Below are 22,501 nucleotides of genomic sequence, written 5' to 3'. Positions count from 1 at the left end.
TTTCATGAACCCAACTTACAAAGCAACGTCTGGATTGGTCACCCTATTCATTAAAACGTTCGATAGGGCACCCTGTACTACGAGTACCTATATCATCAAATGAGAGATACTCATCTAAATAGGTGCATAAAAGTTCCATAAACGAAGACTCCATCATTTCTCCAGGTTATCGAATAATTGGGGGAATAAAAGTAAAAGGAAAAAAATCACTCGTTTGTATTATCGATTAATTTTTCAACAAATAATTTCGTTTTATTACACAGTGCGGTGCTGTGCGGTTAGAAGGTTCGTTATTTTTTATGTTCTTCTTATTGTCTGTTTTTTAGCCGTAAATTTTTTTACTTCGGTTACGCTGTGGGATGTTCTTTTTGGGGTGTTCGCCATGTTGAGCCCACAGTTGTTTCGCTTTATAATCGATTAACGTATGATTTACAGTTTCAAGTTGCTCGCTTTCATTATAAAGGGTTCATCGTTCAGGAGTTATAATAACATCGCCGCGCTGCTCCGCCAAGAACCCCAATATTTATTCCTCGTGCATTTTTTATGGTTTAATTTTTGCTAATTTCGGTTTCATATGATTGCTGTTTTTACGCCGCTTGGTTACGATGAATAAAGGGTGTTACGTGAGTCAGCTTTGTGTGAAAACCGATACGGCTACCGTGATTTTAATTTTTAATCATAGAAAAAAACTACTTTATGGGGTTGGTGGATTCGAGCGATTCTTTATTCATTAACTTTTAAAACATTCGCGAGGTGTTTGTGTTCGATTTAAAGATATTCTCGCCTTTCAGTTCGGTGTTTTTTGAGGGAAAAACTCTAAACCGAAATTGAAAAAAGGGCATTTTAGATCCCTTATTTTATACTTATAATAGCTGGTTTTATAATTATAGTAGCGAAAAAAAAGAGAAAAAAAAGTCGAGAGTTGATGGCGCGATAAGTTCATTAGTCATTCTACGAGTGCATCTGATTTTTAAAACAGTCATTACGCGTTAGAAAATAAAAAGATGGGAGGAAGAGTAGGAAGGGATAAAAAGAAGGAAAACTTGTATGCAACCTGAATACGATAAAATATGTTGTTATGCCATTCGCCTTATAAATGGTTACGCTTGATTTTTAGTAATTTTATAACTAAAGGTAGCTTCAAGTTGTGAGCCAAATTTATGATTTGATTTCTTTCATACACTTCCGTCGCCTCGCTCAATCGCGTCGTTTATAAAAAGCTCGCGTTGCAAAAATTGCTAATGGCAATTCCCGATGAGGAATTTTTACTTTATACCTTTAAGCCTCTCAGTTTCGTGCCAAATATGAAAAAAGGCGTGGTTTTATTGATTGCAAATTTCACTTCAGTGTATATATGTACTTACTTCGTACAGTGGCATTGGGATTCGAGAGAATGGCGAAGATCATCTTTTATACTTATCCTTCACGAGTACCGCTCTTCGCCTCTAGTCGTAGTCGAATTATGAATATTTCACGTTATTACGTTCCGCCTTTGTGTATTATTCAATTGCGTATACGAAATTAAATTTTAAACGGAAACAAAAGAAAAGGGTCGTTGGTATAGAATGTGTAAGCTTTTGGAATATTTTGCGAAAAAAGAAATGCATGGGAAGTGCTCATGCTTGCACATACTACACACATCGTACACGGTTCATCGTGTAGTATATATTTGTGTCAGTTGAAAATTGGATGTTAGGTTTGAAAAACATTTTACTCTCTACACAAACTGTTGAACGAGTGTTGATTAGTTTTTTTTTTTTAGGTACCCTCTTCTCCTTTATCTTCATCTTTCTCGCTCTTCAACTTGTCAGTCATTTTTCAACGGTTAAAACAACTCGTCGAGAGCGTATACAGGTTCAATTTTCAATCGAATTTCTCAACGCGTTCGTGCGTTTAAAAATTCAAAACGTTCGCTGGGGCTTGGAAATGTGAGATGAAAATGCGCTGTAGGTTTAGCTACATGTATGAAATATTCCCGAATTGTATGTATGTGCTTCGTAGCCTGGTTTCGGCTGCGAAAGTATAACTTTTATTTAGTCATCAAGCTGAATGTGTCAGATTTATGAAACTGAATGGAAATGATCATTTTAGTAATAGTTTCGTTATGAAAAAATTTTATGCGAAATTTCGTGAAAAAGTTTACCTATTTGAAACTATTCCATCGAGTTCTATCGTATCTATGTAGAGATAGGTACCTACTTTATTGAAAATTTGAGATTCTAATTCTCAAGTGCTCATGTTCATTTTAAAATTTTTTTTGGTCAAAAATTTAAGAAATGTGTGCTGTTCCATTTTCACGATAATTTTGGTCGAATTTCCCAAAATACTCCTCAATATTCAAGAATTCATCCCCTACATGAAAACTGATAGGAATATTTTTTGACACAAATTTCATGTAGGTCATTCGGTACCTACCTAGAGCAATTTTGTTCATGACAGTTTTTCTCTTAGAAGGAGTCATATTTTGAGAGAAATTCCCAAAAACCCTACTTTGGGAGAGCTGTTACCCCTGGGTAATGCTTATCATCTAGGAGTGGGGACTTTTAGCACCTATTTTACGTAGAACAGCATTCCCTATATTAAAAAAAAATTCATCCTGTCAGGATTTTTTGCGTTGAAATGTCTAGAATGATACTGTCAAGAAGTCATTTCAAAGCGTTGGTTCCGTTCCGACGTTTGCAACCTCCAGAAAATCTCTATGTCTATCTCCTGAATGATCGAAAATGGAGGCAACTGGCAAAGTCTCCTCTTTATAAAAAGTTTTAAATCATGGCTCTGTTTTTTATTTCAAATTTGATGATGAATTTTTTTTTGGTGAAAGTTTGATACTGGAATTAAAGCATTGTATTGATTTCTTAACGTTTCCGGTTACTTGTATGTATTTAACAAAAATTACCAATCAGTAATCCTAATCAGCAAATCAGAATTAATTCACCAAAAATACCCTGTACTTAATTTACCTAAAATTACACCTAGTTTACCAAAAATTACCCTCAATTCACTACCAAAAAAAACTATACGTAATTTACCAAAAAAAACTATACGTAATTTACTAAAAAATTACCCCTAATTTACCAAAAAAATTACCCGTAATTTACCAAAAAAATTACCCGTAATTTACCAAAAAAATTACCCGTAATTTACCAAAAAAATTACCCGTAATTTACCAAAAAAATTACCCGTAATTTACCAAAAAAATTACCCGTAATTTACCAAAAAAATTACCCGTAATTTACCAAAAAAATTACCCGTAATTTACCAAAAAAATTACCCGTAATTTACCAAAAATTACCAGTAATTTACCAAAATTATTTGTAATTTACCAAAAAAATCACCCTAAACCAGAAATTAAGTACCTGTAATTTACCTAAAGTGGTACTGTAATTTACTCAGAATGGCTGGTAAACTAGAACAATGAGGATAAAGTCCCTCTGCGTGGAAATGGGACACGTTTAAGTATTTAACATTGATCAAATTCGTTATCAAAATTTTAAAAGTCTGAAAAAAGTCAGAAAATAATTTTTTAAAAGTCCGACATATAATAATTTATTTAGAAATCTGAAAGCTCGCTTCGTTGCGGTTGGATTTTTTTTCCAATATTGGGAATTGATCAATTTTTCAAAGTTATATGTAATATCAGAAACCCAGTATTTCCTACAATTTTTTCAGATTTTCAAAAGTCAGCGTCCTAATCAAATCAGCGCTTTGTCGGATCAGGATTTTGAAAATTTCAGACAATTATCGGTGCAAAAACAGTAAGATATAACCGTCATAATTTCCATCCTAACCCTTCAATGAGGTTGATTTTCAAATTGAGATTTCAAACGCTACTCGCGATCGCAAAATCTGTTCATTCCCCTCCCAGCCGCATCCTATAACCATAAAAATGTTATAATTTCTAAAAATTTGATGATTTTTTTGTTCCTTAACTGTCGTAAAATTGTTGAAATGACGAGTGCCTATTTTTCACTATTTGATCTGGTGAGCTCGAATTTCGTGACGAGGTCAAATTTCAATCCATTTTTTGACAACAGCTTTGAAAAACATTCAGAAAATAAAGGTAGGTACATATTATTTTAAAAGCCAACCTCTTACTTCTTGAATAAGTATTCGTGTTCACTGACGTGGCCAACCAATCAATCAAGGGAAAGGTTGTTTTTTAACGAAAAGAAAGTATCCATCAGTATGCACTTCATGCCCTTTTGAAATGTTAAAAAATACCTATGAGAATCCAAACTTCAAAATTTTTTTTCAATTCACGAGTTGTCAAGATGCTGCAAGATACTGCAGAAAAAGTTGTGAATATACCAATCCCTATAGGCTCAAGATTAGGGTTGTATAAAAAATTTTTTTTATAAGTAAAACAGAAAAACTTTTTTATTGCTTAAAACTTTTTTTAAAATTTAAAACATATTTTTAGAAACTCTCAAAAATCAAGTTGTTTTTACACATGTTTAAAACACATTAAAACACGTTTAAAACGTTTCTTATTTTGTCTTATTTTGTATTAAAAACTTTCAATGGTTTTTTCTTAGTGTTTAAAACGTGTTTCAAAATGATGTAATCCTGTTTTTTGCCATCTTTGACAAGCCATTATTTTCAATTTTTTTTCATCGTTTGTTTATATGTACGACACTGATTGAAGATCTTAATTGATTAGACGTTTACTATTGATAACAATACTTTAAAATCAAAATTTTTTCATTTTTGTTTTAAAAAATCGAGTTTTTTATTAGCTGAAAAAACCCTGTTCTTAACATTTTTTTCTGTAGTTTAAAACGTGTTTTAAATGCTGTTTTAAACGATTCAATCCTGCTCAAAATGCAACATAAGTAGGTAGACGTTTCGTGTTAGGTACCTAGTGTTTTTCCATTGTTGAGGGCGAGATCAATCTCACAGTCTAGCTGATTACTTGGAGTGGAGGGAGAGCACCTTACTGTTTGAATTAGGCAATAATGAAACTCCATCAGGTCAATCTTATCGATTCAATTTTTGGATTTAGTTGTAGTGAAAAATCCGAATGGGTAGGTTTCTAGATAGGTATCTAGCTTGCTTATTGTGACTGTATTTCTTGCGTTGCAAAAAGTTTTACTTTTTTTTGGCTCGCGACTCGAAGTTATGTAAGACAACTGTTTGGCACTTTTTTTCTTTTGCCCGTTATTTTTTTCCTTTATATTTTCACAAAAATATAAGAAGAAAAAGGGTATACGGTATTTTTGTGAATGGCGTAGAAAGAAAAATGCCGCTGAGAAAACTTTTAAAATATCGCCGCTGAAAGGAACCAGTACAAAGAGCATAAGTAGGTTAGAATTTACAGCGCGAAGAGGAGCGATTGCGCCGGGCCTTTGGGGCATTCGTACAGAATTTGTTAGTCAATGAAGCGAAGCGAAAAAAATACATGTATACAAAATGAGCGAATTTTTTCACTCGAGTATTGAAATTTAATTTAGTAAGTTTCCATTGGTTCGCTGTACGTCTACGTAGTACGTATAGAGTGCTGGAATCTGACGATGAATTTTTTCACTCGTGTTCATTCGATCATGCGAATGTGATAAGAAAAATGTGACGTCACGTGGCCATAATTTGAACCGAGCATCGACAGTTGTTGGTATTTTTATAGCAAGCGAGGCGACTCGACTCGACTCGATTCCTTTCCTTTGGAAACATTTTTCTCGTGTTTTCTTTTAAACCTGCGATGAATTTTTCATTTTGACGCTTCTGCCAGCGCATTTTTCTCTAATAATATAGGTATGCAACAATAGCAGGTAAAATATTATTGGAATTCGTATCGAAATAACAAGTTTTTTTTATCTCCACTTTTTCTTATTCTTCGCATACTTCGTAGGTGAGTAGAAACTACGTGGGAGTTTTGAAAAAAAAAAATCGAATCGAACGAGGAATTTTTTAAAAGTTAGCAAAGAGACGAAGATGAAAAAAAGCAGCAACGAATGTGTCGAATTTTTCCGGGTATTCGTTTCCCTCGTGTGTTAAGGTGTTACTTGGCTGCGTTCTGTTGTTGGGAATCTTGGGAAAAAAGAAGAGGAAAATGTAGCCTATTGGAGATGCTAAGAACACGTGCTCTTTACGAGCGGATGCGTTTTCAACCCCTATTTTAAATAATCAATATATCTAATCCTCAGCTCGCTAATCTCTTTCACCCTTAAACCTTGACAAAAAAGCAATATTGCAATAAGCCGCCAGGATACTCATCTATACAAAATGTCATTATTAAGAGAGCATAATTCACTATTCCTATTATAATTTTTAACCCGACGTTGTAAATAGAGTATTTAAAAAAAAAATCTATTCTATACGCATCTATCCCTTATAGTATATCCTACGTAGACATAATCATCCCTCTCTTCAATACAGATTAATAAGCTTTGAAAATATTTCAAATATTTTGTCGAATATTTTAGTTAACTATACATACAAAAAACGTCGGCATGTGCCAGATACAAGGGCTTCATCTTTTCAAATGAAGGGGTTAAATTGGTAAGCATTAATAAAGCTCCGCTTTAGTTTTTTTCCTTTTTTTTAAAAATCGTACATATCTACATTGTAAATTTAATACAAATAGAAAGCGGATTTTTCCATGTACAAATTAAAAAAAAAAAAAATTTATACGTTAAATTCGCGTTTATGAAATAGTATTTACGTAATTCATTTTAACAAAAGTATTTTTCATTCAGAAACAGATATTGTGTAACATTTATTTATATCTTTTTTGTACAGCCTGCTATATTCTAGGGTGAAGGTACACACAGGGACTAGATAAGACCGAAACTATGTTATATTTTTTTCACTTCACCGTTGAAGCGACGCGCTGCGAGAATTTGATAAAAAAAAAAAAAATGGAGAAAAAAAGTTCAGTATTTTAAACGTCATAGTTATACTGATTTTTTCAACGGTTTTGTTGAAAGTATATAAAATGTTGGGTGAAAGCCATTTACGGAGGATTGCCACCTTATTTTAGCCGGGTTGAATTATGTTTTTTCAAAGTTGTGATAAACGCTGTTCGCTATAGCAAACTATTCAGCTCAACTTCAGCCATCATGGTTTAAATTCTAGTTCTATGTACTTACATAATAGGTTTTTCAGCGGTGTCTTTTGGATTTTAAATTCCGCACAAGTCAACATTTTATGTAACGGATAAATGCGAGTTGGTTGAAATTTACTGTATTGCACATTTAGTACTTATAGTACCAAGATTTTGTGAAAGTTGTTGTAATCGAGAGTCGTTGCTGAAGTTTTTTTATCATATGCATTGGAATATTTTTGTTTGAGAGATGATATAGTGAGATTAAACATGATTGAGATAGATAGATTTTATCAGAATTTCTACCTACGTACTGAAGTTTAGAAATATTCCCTAAGGTAGTGAATATTTGCCTCGCCAGGTTAGCTCAATATATCGGAGAGGTCTCAGTCATACTACTCACTTTTCACAGAAATAATTTCCAATCACCAATCAAAAGCATACATACAAGATAATATGATTTATTGTTGCTCGGAAACATGATTAAAGATACATATTCTATCGGTTAATCGAGTATAAAATGATTTTACTACCTTAGACTCGAGTTGGCATATTATGTAATAATTAATATTCGTTAATAGATAATGAGGGTGGTAATTGCTTACCCATTGAAACTGTACACATTTCCTAGAAAATGTGTTATTAATGCAGGTGACTTTCTCACCAGGTTCACAAACTGTCCATATTTCCTGCCTCTTCGGTATGTCCCTAATACTAGACATGGTCGACAGGGGTTGGTTGTTTTTACTGAGGGTGCTTTTCCAGACGAGAAGTATGTTCCGATGGCCGGCAGGATGGGAAACATACCCAATAGAGAACGTGAAGAATTACGATCGATAATTTTAATCACGAAGCGAAATAATATTAACCACTATAGAAGTGGGCGAGATCGGAAAAAATAGGAGATGAGTGTCCTTGTAGAGGGAACTCATCCGCTTCTAACTTACATAAATACACTTTGAGACCAAGAACCGGCTCGCGCGTTCGCCGAATACGAGATCTAATTAAATTCAAATCATGTTAGATGTAACTACTCGGTAGTCTTGCGACCACCGAGTAGGAGATGCAGCTTAATTGGGAATGCACTTGCCCGAAAATACAACAACTGCAACTAGTTCGGCTCGTGGCTGTGTTGCTCAATTTATAGTCGTAGGTGCATCGTTCGATGCGCGGCTATTGATGACATTGAATTGTCATCAAAATGTATTAGAAGAAGTTCTCACATTACCAGACTTGCGCAGTCTTTGGGAGTTGTTATTTTAATCCTCGCTACGGCGATGTTTCTTATACTCATCACTACGGCGATGCTTTTATTAATCATCCCTTACGTGATGAAGGCATATTTCCTCATATCATATGCCCTTCCGGGGGTTGACCCCTTTACAGCAGGTCACGGGGGGAAGCACGGATCACAAAAAATAAGAGGAAAAATATGCCGTACCCCGCTCTCCCCTCCCTTCCAAACAAGGGAGGATGCGCCACCCCTGCCCCTCCGTACTTTGCTGCGTTGATCTGCAGACTATTTTGAGGTGACAGGTTTTCACAAGATGGGTCGGAGGGTGGGAATTTTGAATAAAAATGCCATTGACTTTTTTCCCCGCAATCAAAGACACCAATTGCTTGATGATCAGAGACCGCAGTGTCAATCAACAGGATCGAAAATGGTAATGTTTTTTGTGAGAATAGTAAGAAAATTCTAAAATTTTTGAGTTTTAAAACGGCCCTTCTGTTTTTTGTAGCCAAATGTTTCCTAATGGGTTCGATGCGAAGATTTTCCTTATCAATTTAGATGGAATAGATACGCGAAGTATGTACTCTGCCAACGAGAGTGGTTCTTGGTCATCAAGTAGCATTATGTTAATTTGGCCTATAAATTTAATAAACGTTCTTGCGAATATGATAATTACGAAAAGCCAGCTTCTTTTATTTTTTATAGTGGTCATATCGCAGCTTTTAAGTTTTTGTTTCCCCATTTTTGAATTCATACCCCCATCAAAATGGAAGAAAAATTGAAAAAGTTCAAAAGTTTGCGAATGTGTTGTAGTCTTACCTTCCTATTCTCTAGAGAATGCATACAGTTTCAAAGAATTTAGCTTAATTCTAAAATTTTGCGTAATTCTAAAATTTTTATCTAATTTTAAGAGCATAATGTATTGCATAAAAATAAGTGCAGAAAAATATGGTTCTAGTATTATTGAAAAAGGAGACTGAATGTAAAAAATGGTCTGAAAAGATTGCGTAATAGTATCAAAAAAAAAAATTTTGCTTAATTCTAGAATTTTGTTTAATTTTAAGTGAGTAATATCTATACATAGCATGAAAAAACAATACGTGCATAAGAGTAGAACTATTGATGCAAAAATTGAATAGAGATGCATATAACATATATGAGTGTAGAATACAAAATCTGAACTATTGAATAATGTGGATTTGTAAAAAATTAATTGTTGAAGAATTACGGATATTTTGTGATGGGAAGATGTGGTCGTTTAGTCGCCAACAGTATTATTATCAACGAATCTCAGCTTTTCGAGTTATGAAATCTCTCGACATCGTCATTTAATATGGATCATTACTCAGGACTGCGTTTTTGTTGAGTCATAATAATTCTGTGGGGAAACAAACTATTAGTGTGTTTTTCGAAAAATACTTACTTATTGTATCTTGTGTATAGATGGGGGTCTGAAAAGTTAGTCATGCTTTATTTTTATACTTAACTCTAGGGTTAGATTAAAAAAAATAAATGATTAATTATGTACAGGGAAGATTCAATTTCACTTTTATTAGGCACTTCCAGTGATCCAGAGCTCTACTGGTTTCGGCTAAGGTAGTCGTTTTTATTCATCGGCTTCCGTGTCACTTATCTCTTCATCTTGCGATGGTACCCGTTGATCGTTATTGGAGTATCTAGAATCAGAATAAAGCAGTGTCGCGCGCTCGCGTGACAAATTAATCGACGGCAAGCTGACTCGTTCTGCCTGTTCTATGGCTGCTTCTACCATACGCACGATTCGATCGGTGCGTCGGCGTACATGTCGAACTGAGCTGTCGTTATCGTCATTTTTTCGACGTTCTAGGCGACGCAGTTTACCCATCTTTCCGAGATTACTGTTTTCGTCGGAGGAAGTTTGTGTGCTTTGTACTGCTACTGCCTTTGTCGTATTTGGGTGAGAAGAGGTTGAGGGTGTGGAAGGATTAGTGGTTGAACGGGGAGCTATCCTTACAGGGGTCAAGCAAATCCTAGGGATTTTTAAATCAAGTGGTAGTAATTGAGGAGTGTATTCTGACGAAATATCTACGTCAGGTGTAGGGGGCCTAGGATTTAGGATTATTGTTTGCTTTCGTAATACCTCAGGGATGAATTTGTCTCGCATTGTCGGGATTATATTGGCATATAAGTTAGATGGGTAGAAGGGACCTTTTTGGTCCATTCCAGCCCTGTTTCTGTGGAGTTCTTCGAATATATCTGAGGTGTGGAAAACCCTTCCTCCGAGGGTCCGTTCCCAATCAAAATTTAGGGCTCGGTTGATTTCTGAGAAAGTCGTTTGGTTGATATCCTCATGTGGTATGAGGGGGAGGATTATGAGTTGTTGAACTTGTAATTTTTTCAACAACAGACAGATTGCTTGGAATGCATAAAAGAAGTGTTCATATGACGTGTTTCGTTCCACATCAAAATTTCCAATTGAAATCATTATTCTCTTTGGAAGTTCTTTAAACGTCCCGAGGTATGAGAGCAGTCCGGACGCCAGCATGTCTCTACGGTACATTTTATTATCAATCAGGTTTTCATAGGGTTTAGACACACCTAGGTATTTTGCAATACCGTTGGCGTGTCCATCCCCCATGATTAAGATATTGTATGCGAAAAATGCGACGTTGTATGTATCTTCCAAAATTTCATATCCCGCGGCAGTAAAGCCGTGCGGGTAGGAATTAATGGGATAAAAGGGTTTTAACTCGGCTGAATCGGAGCCGAACCGTGCTTTATAATTTTTACGAAAAAGGTTTTTGTCCGCAGATGTGCCCTTTTTCGGTTTTGGCGGGGGAATTTTTGATCTTAACCTCGTAGCAGCTACGTGGTCTGAAATATTGCCAACTTCGGAGTCTGGAGCCCTAGAGCTGTCAGACGAGGTTGATGGAATCGGCTCGTTCATATTTATGCAATCGAGTTGCGATATTATGGGCTGGGTCACTGGGTTATTTTGGATATTTTGATTTTGAGGATTGATAATCGTTGGGATCGGGGTCTCTACAGGCTCCGGTCTTTGAACTGGTGCAGAGCCACAAGAAAGATTTTGTGGTTTCGCAAAGGCGGATCGTGATGATTGTTGGACTCGTCGCCACGAGGGTGAAGGAGATCCTGAGTTGGAAATCGAAGGTTGTGGCAAGACGGGTTCCATTTGAGAGGAGGAAGGTTGGGACTCGGTAGATGAATTCATTCTCGGACGTAGATTTGCGAATAGGTTTCCTATCTGATGATCTAGGAGCCTATTATACTGCGTCGTCAATTTGGCGTATTCCTTTCGATAATCTTCCACCTGACTTGTTAGGGTAATATTGTCATTGACCAATACCATCTCAATACGTGTAACGTAATCTCGTTGTAATGCTAGTTGATTCACTAGAGACTGGACTCTAGAGTCGGTATTGAGCACTTCGAATATTCGTAGAGATTGGTCAACAAAGAAAGAATCGGATCCTAGGATCAATTGGTTACATGACGGATGGGGACATGGGACACATGGTGCACCTTGTTCTGTTCTCATGGTGGAGTGTATATACAATCGGTATAGGCACCCAAAATGAAAAAGGTGACGACACGCCGTTATGTAGATATCGTCATGAATGGCTCTTGCAAATGGTCCTGGCAAGGCCAAGGATAGCTTGCATTGGTCACAGATTATCTCGCAGTACGACATAATCGTGAGGGGAAATTGAAATGATGATAAAATCGAAAAAAGTTAGGGAAGTTATCTCCAAAAAATTGACTAAATTTTGGGGAATATTCTAGACGAATTAAATTGAAATCATTCGAAAATCTGGAAGATGGTTATCGACATTTTTCACTAAAAAATTGCGATTAATAGGGAAATTCTATTGAAATGAAAGATGACCAACAAAAAATCGGGAAAAATCGATCGAAGAGTGATCTAATGGGGCTTTTGTCGACGTCTGTAATTGAATAACGAGATTTTTGAGACGGATTTGGAAAAATAATCAAACACAGCAGTTTGGTACAAAGACACAAATGATCAATCGCGAAATCGATGCAAAAAAGATCCAATTGACTTACTCAAATATAAGTCAACCAGATCAAGTTGTATTGGAAAAGCAAAACTCGGAAACGAATAGGTAAAGCAAAGTCGAAAACTTACCACAGCTAAGTTGAGAGATGTTGCGTGGAGCCCAGCACTACATGTAATAAGGTTCGATTCGAAAAAAGGTAGCGCTTTTATTTTGATTTTACCAACTGTTTAGTTGATACAGGTTAGATTGAAAAAATTATTCCCACCTCTGGGTCCATAAATTTTAGGTGTATGTGACCGTAATGAGCACTTGTGCGTGAGAATCGATAAGAAGGCGAGGTAATTATCAAAAATAAAATGCTCAAATAGGCGATAGAGAAAAAAAAATAAGTGATTTGAATGACAGTTATGTCCTCGTACGTTGACGTGTTTATGGCCTTAGACTGGTTACCGAATGGTCTCTCTAGAAGTGGTAGCACTTCGTCTGGACTTATGAATGAAATTTTCAAAAAATGCTGACTATACTAAAATGAATCGCCAGACGAGTCGAGAAAATTTGCATACAGTTCAGTTTTTCAGAGTAGCGAATTCATAGAGATTGCTATGAATCGTCGGAGTAATGCAGGCTTATTACTTGCATTGCCGGCAATTATTTTGTTTCTATTGCTGCTGGCCTTGCTCGAATTTTGTACCTTACGTAGTATCTTAATGAGGTAGTAAGCAGCAGTGTTTCTAGTTGCCCATAACTGTCACATAACTCGCATCATTTACTGAGTCCTCTGTGTTGCGCTGGGAACCATTTAATTATCCACAATGTATCGATGATTATTTCGGGTTTCTTAGGGGGGTTTGTGGCTTTGCATCCTACAGTAGCATAATATTTAAATCTCGTCGTTTGACTATTGTCTATAACAGAAAAATTAAACACGTTATATGTATTCTTACGTATGGGCTGTTGCTGTTGTTGAACTGTAAATGCGCATAGTAATGTGTTAATTAAACATATATTATGCCTACGATTACGAGTATAGGATTTTTAATTGGATAAAGGATGATTTTTGAATGGTGTGTGAAAATGCATCTTTCAGTGTACTGAACGATGGCGTAGTATACAGATTGATGGTACTATGTGTGTATAAATTTGGGAAAAATTATAGGTATTATGCCAAGACCTAGATCTCGGTATACTTACGAGTATTCGAATTTGTCTTTTTATGAAACGGAAATAACTGCATGAGTAGGGGAAAAAAAATGACTATGGGGAATACTCGTGAATCGTGTGCAAGTTACTTGTTAAGCGTATTCCTTTCCCAAATCATCTGGTGGCGAATATCGGACCAATGTGTGTACGTATTTATTCGGGTTTGTTTACGCATTCTTCTCCAGCTGGTATATGCGGGTGTCTACGCTCTGTGTTGACGAGATGTAGCAGGGTCAATGACACACTTGCTTACTGTGTCGCTGGAGTAACGAACTTAGGATGTGAAGACTTGTTGTTGATGTTTGTATTCGTACATGGCACAGTGGGGTTCCGGTTTCGTCTACCTGTTATGTGTCTATTTTTACCAAGGGTGCGAATTACGAGTTGGACATATCGTTCTTCGTCTGTATTTTAGAATGCTTACGTGTATAAAATGCACTGAAGACAAAAAAAATGAATTATTAATCAAATGTGATTCTAAGCGTTACATTAAAAGGGATATGTATTTGTTGGGGAATATAAGAGGACATGTGATAAGATAATTTTGTATACTGATTACTTGGGAGTACGCAAGGACATATGATGGGGTAATTTCTGTATACTCCCAAACAGTTTGGGTTGCGTATTTTTGAGTTTATACTACTCGGAGCATTATTGCTTGGAAATGCACAAGGACATATGATGAGGTATTTTCAGTGTACTTCCAAGCGATTTAGATCGTAGTTTTGTAGCTATACGAGTATACATACCACTGTAGAGTGACAGAAGGGGTTATGGGGTTTGAAAATATCTACACTTTCTGATTCTTAATGCTTTGCTTGTCGCATGTCTGTTGTGATAGAAGTAATATGTGGTTATTGTTGCAATCAGAAAATGTGTCAGGACATATGATAGGGTAATTTTCGCACATTTTCCAATTCGCAACAATAGAGTATTGAATTTTTGCAAGGCATTAAGTTTTCCATGATGGGTTTCCTTCATCATCTGATTTTTCATCAGGAACCATTTCGAAGAACCGAGCGATAGGCTCTTGATCGCTATCAGATACGTAATTTAGGAATTTTGTCTCGAGCTGTTTTTTCCAGTGAGTAGCGGGTTTAGTTCGTAATTTAGCGAGAACTCGCTCAGATCGTGTCCTAGTTGGCAGAGATGTAGGCCTTTGAGCACTTGCCCCTGCCCTAGGAGCGTTTAGAGTTTCGCTAGGTTGCGATTCTGGAATAGCAGAGTCAGGTGGAGTATCCAATGGGTTTTGAACATTGGAAAGGTCATTATCGGGTGAATTTTGGGGTGCCATAGGAGCATCCAAAAATATTTCATCGTCAGAATCTTGGCTATCTTGACTGTCTTGGCTATCGTCCAAGGTTGAAATAGTTTCTTGGGATGAAAATTCAGTTGCCCTATTCTTACGTGGACGGCCTCTCGTTCTTTTTATCGTAATAGGGGGTCCGTCCTGTGCCCCTGAAGTGGAAGGTTGGGATTGAGAAAGGGTTGAATTTTGAGACGCGTGTGTTGTAGCTTGCGCCTTTTCAGGTCGTTTATTTCGTGCCTCAGCACGTTTTTCACGAGCTGATTTTGCTACTTCTTGTAGGACCACTTGAGATGCTTTTCGAAAATCTTTCCTACTGATTACAATTTCGGTGTCATCCTTGTGATCTGAATCAAGGTATAATTCATCATCTTCACTGTCGATTTCAGATTCGTTTTGATAATCAGTGAGAAATTCTTTGATTCTTTGCTCTAACGAGCGCGAATCAATGCTAGATTTGAAGCAAACTTCGCTTCTCAATTTTTCTAAGTTCTCTTTTGTAATAAAAAGAGTCAATTGGCGAATATTTGCTACTCTGTTGATTTCATCCTCATCGGTTGGTTCCAAAAGATAGCAGTTATGGCCATTTCTTTGGACAACGATGTAGGGTCCAGTTTTCTTTTCATATAGTTTGCCAGAAGTCTGTTTGGCAAAAGATGATTGTTTATGATTGGCCATTAAGACCCAGTCTCCCTTTTTGAAGAATGTAGGATCTGGGTGACTTTTATTGAAGGCATATTCTTCTTCAATTTTCTTCAACCTTCTTTTCTCTCGAATAAAAGTCTCAACCAGTTGACGGTGGGTCATTTCTTGGATTTTTAGAGTGTCTTGTTCAATAGTATAGACAGCCTTTTTAGCCAACGAGTCAGCGATGATGTTTGTAAATTCATGTTTTCTTGCAAAAACATGAATAAATTCGACTTTTTCAAACTCCTTACGAAGTTCGAGAATTTCTTTAAATAGGTGTTCATGATGGACTGGTTTATTACGCGAATTTTTCCAATTATTGGTTTGCCATAATGAGCAGGTATTGTTGAGCGCTTTTATAGCGTAGTTCGAGTCACTCAATAATTTTACTTTTGTGATCTCATTTTCTTTAAGTACTTGCAATGCTGTACGAATTGCAATTAATTCCGCAAGGTTGTTCGAAATTGGGTATTGAGTGCTCGTTATACGTTCAGAAATATTTAAAATTGAGTCTGGCGCAAAACAAATACCTATTCCAGCAATTGCATTCGCGTCACCATTTTTTGAGCAGGCTCCGTCCGCTGTGACACGGACGTAACCGTCTGTGTCAAATATTAGGTCTATGTCGGGGTTTAATGTTTCCTCAAGACATTTTTCAGTCGAAACAGATGGAATTTTGCGTTTTATCATTTTTTCATGAATCTTGATGAGTTCTTTCTTGAAGTTGAACTTTACACTTGTCTGGGGTATTTGTAATCCAATAACATCTGCGATGCCCCAGGCTTCATTGGGTTTGAATCCAAATGATGTTGGTGTATTGTTCAATTCATCCTCAATTTCAGAGATTAATTCTTGCCATCCACAATGTGAACGTAATGGATTGTGGTTTTTATTGATTTTTACTCGTAATTTGTCTCCAATCCAGCGCATCGTCCTTTCCACAGATGAAGATTGTGGGTTGTATGCGCTGGTGTGAGCAGCTTGAATGTGATGTTCTTCGAGTAAATTGTACCAAGAACTAGAGATAAATTGTGAGCCATTGTCTGTTATTATTTTCTTGATATTCACTTTATGACTTTCAATGTCAAATATTATTGTAGCCATTTGCTGACAGACTGACTTTTTCTTGATGTTATATAATGTTCTTAACCATGTCCGGTTTGTAAAGACATCTTTTGCGACCAAGAGGTATTTTGGTTCATCTTTCATTGCAGGAAGGGGTCCAAGCAAATCCACAGATAGAACATCTCCAAGGGCATAAGCTTCTATTTGAGCGTATTCAATAGTCTTATGGTTTGCGTAGTTCTTATTGACCTTACAGACAATGCATACGTTGCCTATTTCGCGAATATACGCCAGTGAATTGTTGTGATAAAATATTCTACGAAATATTACGTCGAGTTTGGTAGATCCTACATGGCCATATACGCAATGTAGGTAGTCAACAGTATCGTAGAAAAGCTCATTAGGCAGGCATGGTACTTTTGAACCATTTTCTAGTTTTTTCATGAGAATTTTCTCCCCTTTGGCGTTTTTGAAAATTTCAAATTTCGAAAGTTTGTTTTTCTGAGCATCTCTTTGCTTTTTATTGTTTGCCGGGATACTTTCCTCAAGAATTTCGATGAGTTTTTTGCACGTTGTATCTGTCTGTTGGTATGATGAAATGTTTCTGAGACGTTTATGAAGTTCAGGAATGTTTTCAGCAAGAAATTTGACTTCCAAGGGTGCAATTCCTGTCTCAAATTCTTGTGAATAAGGTTCCGATGGCTCAGTTTGAGGTTCGAATGGTTCCAGCTCTGTTGGATCTGAGTCATCTGGAATTTCAACATTGTGGACTTCTAGCTCAGGTGCCTTTATTTTGTAAAGGGTCTTGTTAGAAAAGTTCATATCATAGATAATGTCGTAGCAATTTAACACGGTTACCCAGTGAGCCGCCTTTCGGTGGGTTTGAGCAATTTCTCTAAATCGATTGATAATTGGTAAAAGGTTCGATCTCACATGGACTCGTCGTCCATGTAACCACATTTGGAGTTTCTGGACACATTTTACCAAACACATAATTTCTCGGTCAAACAAGGTGAAGTTTTTCTGATGCTCTTTAAATGCTATCGAGATGAACATGATGATTCGTTTGTCATTCTCAACCATATAAAATAGAACTCCGTTCATCGAGTCATCAGAGAGTTGAGTGTCTAAGAACAGATCACCTTCCTTTGGAGCTTGTTGTAGTTTAAAATCCTTCTTGAATTCAGCTTTCAGGGTCTCAAAGGCTCTTTGTTGTTTTTCTGTCCACTCAACAGGTACGTCACCTTTCGTAAGATGGTAGATGGGATTTACAATTTGTGAATATTCAGGAATGAAGTCCCTATAGAGGCCCGTGTTGCCAACTAAAGCCAAGATATCGTTCTTTTTGGATAGCGAGAATTTTCCTCGTTTAGTGTGTTTCTTTTCAAATTCCTCTAATTTTCTAATTTTTTCACTTTGTTTTCCAATTCCTTTATCGGAAATTACAAAACCAAGATGATCAGCGCAATTTCTGAAAAATTGAGTCTTTGTTGGATTTAGCTTCAAACTGTGCTCTCTAATTAATCGAAAAACTTTTTCGAGTCTTTTGATAGTTTCCTCAAAAGTTGTTCCTGATATTTTTATGTCGTCGACGTATTTTGTGATTCCGTCTTCGTTGGGTATGACTTGGTTAATCATGAGTACAAATTCACCTGATGAAATCTTCAAACCATATGGTAGGCTGATGAATTCGTATACTTGCCCTTCGACTATGAATGCGGTAAATTGTCGTGATTTTGGGTCAAGTATTAACTGCCAAAAGCCTGCGGTGAAATCAAGGGTGCAGAAGAACTTGTCGCCAGCATTGTCATAGAGCATACTTGCGATCGTATTTGGCTCAGTTAAGACATTGACTAGGAATTTATTGAGTTCATCAGCGTCGAGACATAAACGAATATCTCCATTTTTCTTAACTACAGGTGCTAAGGTGTTTATATAGCATGAGTGTGAATATTGAATTATGCCAAGAGCGAGCATTTTATTTATTGCTTTGCGTAAGGCAGGCAATAATTTTTTACTGGGTCGAAATTTTTCTCCTCTCCATGGTTTCAGGTGTTCATTTCCTTCTTGAAACGTGAATTTCACCTGTTCACCAGTGTATCTACCAGGGTTGAGGTCAAAAATATCGGCAAAATGCTGTAGTCTGTCGAACCCGCGGATCGCTTGTTGTAATGTGATTGATCCATTTTCAACAGCCATGTTTAGATCAGCTCGTAAATTTTCTTTAAAAGTACGTTGAGCCAATCTACGCTCTTCAAAAATTTCTTGTTCAGTGATGGTATAGTAGGTATCTGACATATCCTCGGAAAATGTTTCATATTCTTGTTCATTAGCCACCAACGAGAATACCGTCAATGCACTTTGGAATTCATCAGTGTGCATGAACGGTATTGTGAATTTTTCACAAAATTCTGGTCTACATTTTATGAGTCGTTTAGGGACATTCAACTTCATTTTCAAATAGTCCATTGTAATTCTACCCATAATAAATGTCTGACCAGGTGCATCAATGATGTAGAATGGCACTTTTATCGTTTCATTTCCAAGTATCATTTTGAGTTCAACAATATAATTGGCAGATGGAATGAGTGAATTGTTAGCTAATCTAAGTTGGACTTGTTTTTTGAGTTTGATAAACTTCATCCAATTTGGAGCCTCTTCCAGGAATGTTTTGATCATTAAACGAGAAAGTACATTAGGAAGTGCCCCTGTATCGAGCTGTAACGCAACTTTTCTCGCACCAATGATGACTGGTACGACACACGCCGGGTCATTAGTTTTTTGAGTCACCAGTTGCGAAGAAGTGGCTGGGTCAGGCTCGTCGTTATTGAGTGAAGTGTTATCTATCGCATCGATGAACTTGATATTCTGTTTTTTCTTTGAGTTTTGGTTGACTATTTTATGAAATCGTTGTTCATTGATTTTTGTGACTAATAACTCGCCCAAACTCATAATTGTAGGAGAATCTGATAGGATTGCAGGATCGTTGAAGAGATTATGGATTGCGTTTTTAATTTTTCTTTCTGGTTTGAGTCTATTGCGTAAATTTGGATTTTTAAGCGTTGAAACTTGACCGATTGGGGCTTCTATTGTGGTTGTAGTTTCGGTGGTGTCACTTCCCAGGTATTCTACTTCTGCATAAGTAGGAAGTGCCGCCATTCTTTCTTTGAATGATTCGATTCGTGCTATTTCGGAAATAAGTATTTTGCGGATATCATGGTACTCTGTGATTGAAGGAAAATATCGTTTTAGTGAAGGGACATAGTGGAATTTCTGATCTATTGGCAACAATTCTTTGCGTGCACCAACTTTGGGTCTGGTGTATTGTTTGCCCTGGCTATGAATGATTTCTGTTTCCAAAAAGCTCATAGCTGGTGTACGTAAGAATTTTACTTTAGGATTGTTGGCTACACGTACGTATATGTTCTTAAAGTCAATATAACGTGCTAATTTTATTTCGAATTCTCCTGGTACACGTGGTTTCATCAGAGGAAATAATAGAATTATGCTTTGTGCACCCTTGTCGAGTAGTGAGTCGATGATACTGTGTAGTTGTGTTTCAATGACATGGTAAGGTTTACGCGAAAAATTAAATTCCAATTGTCCTGCAGAAACTATAAAGTGTGAATTTTTAGGGAACTTAGCTCTCTTCAGCCTAAGGTGTAATTCTTCAAGTGCTAATTGGTCACGTAAATATTCAGGTAAATCGTCTGATAACGTTGTCTCGCCGCGCCTTATGTAATGGCTTAAACCATCGCCGACGAAAGTATATTTTTCTATAGTTGATTCTGGGGGGGCTCTAAAGGCACTAGGAATTGCCCCTTGGCTACCTAGTGGCTTTCGTTTCCCGATGCAGAATTTTCCTCTTCGTCAGAGGGCGTGGTCGTCATTAATTGCAAGGCAGCCGTAATTGTTTGCAAATCTAACTCTTCTGGCGCATCTGCAAAGATTGTATTTAACATGTTGCATGTTGCCACCTGATCAGTTAAATCGTCTGGGGGTGGTTGGTCTACAACATATTCATCCAAATCTTGATCAAATTCTACTGCTTGTACGGCAGCTGCAGGTGCGTTAGATTGCATTTTCGGTTTAAATCTGTTTATTGTCAAATTGCCATTTTTATCGATACCAAATGGCTTGGATGTTGGATTTGACATAGTCATATTCGGGTTTTTCACTTGATTCGGGTTTTGAAGTATAGTTTTCTGTTCTGGCTTATCCCTTGGGGGATAAGTTGTTGCAGGAAGATTCGACGAACTTGGGGGATAACGCGTAGGTGATTTTTCATTTTGAGCAGGCTGGTCATTGTTCGTGGTGTTTTCATTGAAATTTTTCGGAATCGCCTTCTGCGAGATTAGATTATAAATTGCCAGTAATTGCTCATTTGATGGTGTGCCCTTGTTCGTGTATCGCGGATTGTTAGCAGGCGCGGGTACAGGAGGGTCATTGAATTTACGTTTATAATTTCGTCGAAATATGATTGGTACTTCATTCTCTGGATCATGTTGCATTTTTGATAAATTGGCCAATTTTTCTAAGAATTGGTCCATTGTCTGTCCTTCTTCTCTTAGGCTGGGTTGGTGACTTTCTGGGGTTTTGCCTATGAGGATATCAATGATTTCGTCCTCACTTCTATGACGATGGTTTCGGAGTGATTTGGCCCATCTGGCCATTTTATTCGCCATATCTTTAAGGTCCTCCGCATACGCAAAGTCATATCTGCAAGCTTTCATTGCTTCATTCTGAGCTCTGCGATCCCAGTAAAAGTCCAGAAATTTATTTTTTAATTCGCGGTAATTTTGTACGTTTCGTACAGTCTCGAGAAATGATTTGCGAGTTTTCGTATCAATCACTCCCTTAAATGCCAAAATCTTGTGCCTTTCAGCTGCATTTGTTTCTGAAAAATACGCATCAAATTCATCCAAAAATTCATGCGGAAAATGCAGTTGATCGTCTGTGAATATAATTCCTGCATTTTTTATGGATCCAGCATCAATCGCGAGAGATTTGAATTTTGAACCACCACCCAATGAAGTACGTCGGAGTTTTTCTTTGATGTTATTGATTTCTTCGACAAAATGAGCACAACCCTCGTCACGTTTTTTAGTTTCTTGACAAATTTTGTTAATTGTCTCAGAAATTTTCTGTAGTTCCGAAGTGTTCTCTTTTGTCATAGAATTTGTCTCAATCAGAGCAATGCGAGTAGATCTTAATTTTTCTTTCAACTCATCGACCCATGCTCCGGCTTCTTTCAAGTTATTATGAGCTTGGGTCGCAAGATCAGAAAGCTTAGAGTTGACATAAATTCCAATTCCCTTTGCCTCGCATGCTACCTTTGTTGCATTTTCAATTTTATCTTTTTGTTTTTCAAAATTCTTTTTTACTTCAGACTGAATTTCTTCATTCCAGTCCCAAGTTTTTAGAAAAATTGCGTATACGTTTTCGTTAGTGGTATCCTTAAAAAGCTCTGGTTCAAAGGGGCGAGAGTACTGTTGAGTACCTATCCCTTCGTCACTTGGCGTTTGCTGGTCCATATCCTCATATACAGGCTCTTTGTTTGCCTGAGAATGATCACTAAAGAAGGAGTGAACAGAACCGTGGCTATTTTCTTGTTCCATTTCACTGATACTATTTAAACCCGATTTCCGATTACGTTTACGAAATTCGAAAAATTTAGAAGATTTTTTACTCACCCTACTGCGTGTATTCAAAGCTGGAGGAGTGTTCATAGAATCTCGAAGTGCAAGACGGAGGTCTGATGCGGAGGTCTGATGCGCGCAAAAGTACTATCGAAACTAATGAAAATGCTCAGATGGTAAGAGCTTATATAGTGAGCTTGGCTACTCAATTCGGCAAAAAGAGAGGTGGAAATTGTAGAGATTTGGTGGGAACTCCATTGTAATAATTTTCCCACGAATTTTGATGAGAATTGAGCTTTAGGTGCTTTCTCACGC

General features: G+C 36.9%; 1 protein-coding gene and 1 long non-coding RNA gene across 3 annotated transcripts in view; one reads left to right on the top strand and one right to left on the bottom strand.

Moving 5' to 3' along the window:
• LOC135836308 (uncharacterized) overlaps positions 1–22,501 on the top strand; it is a 109,995-nt gene that overhangs the window by 29,723 nt on the left and 57,771 nt on the right. The window lies entirely within an intron of this gene.
• The window catches only part of Ten-a (tenascin accessory), a 128,994-nt gene that overhangs the window by 62,728 nt on the left and 43,765 nt on the right, over positions 1–22,501 (bottom strand). The gene's annotated exons all lie outside the window — the stretch shown is intronic.

The sequence above is a fragment of the Planococcus citri genome, chromosome 2 (genome assembly GCF_950023065.1).
Source record: "Planococcus citri chromosome 2, ihPlaCitr1.1, whole genome shotgun sequence".
Classification (NCBI taxonomy): Eukaryota; Metazoa; Arthropoda; class Insecta; order Hemiptera; family Pseudococcidae; genus Planococcus; species Planococcus citri.
The sequence above is the reverse complement of the archived record's forward strand: the minus strand, read 5'-3'. Positions and strand labels throughout refer to the sequence as shown.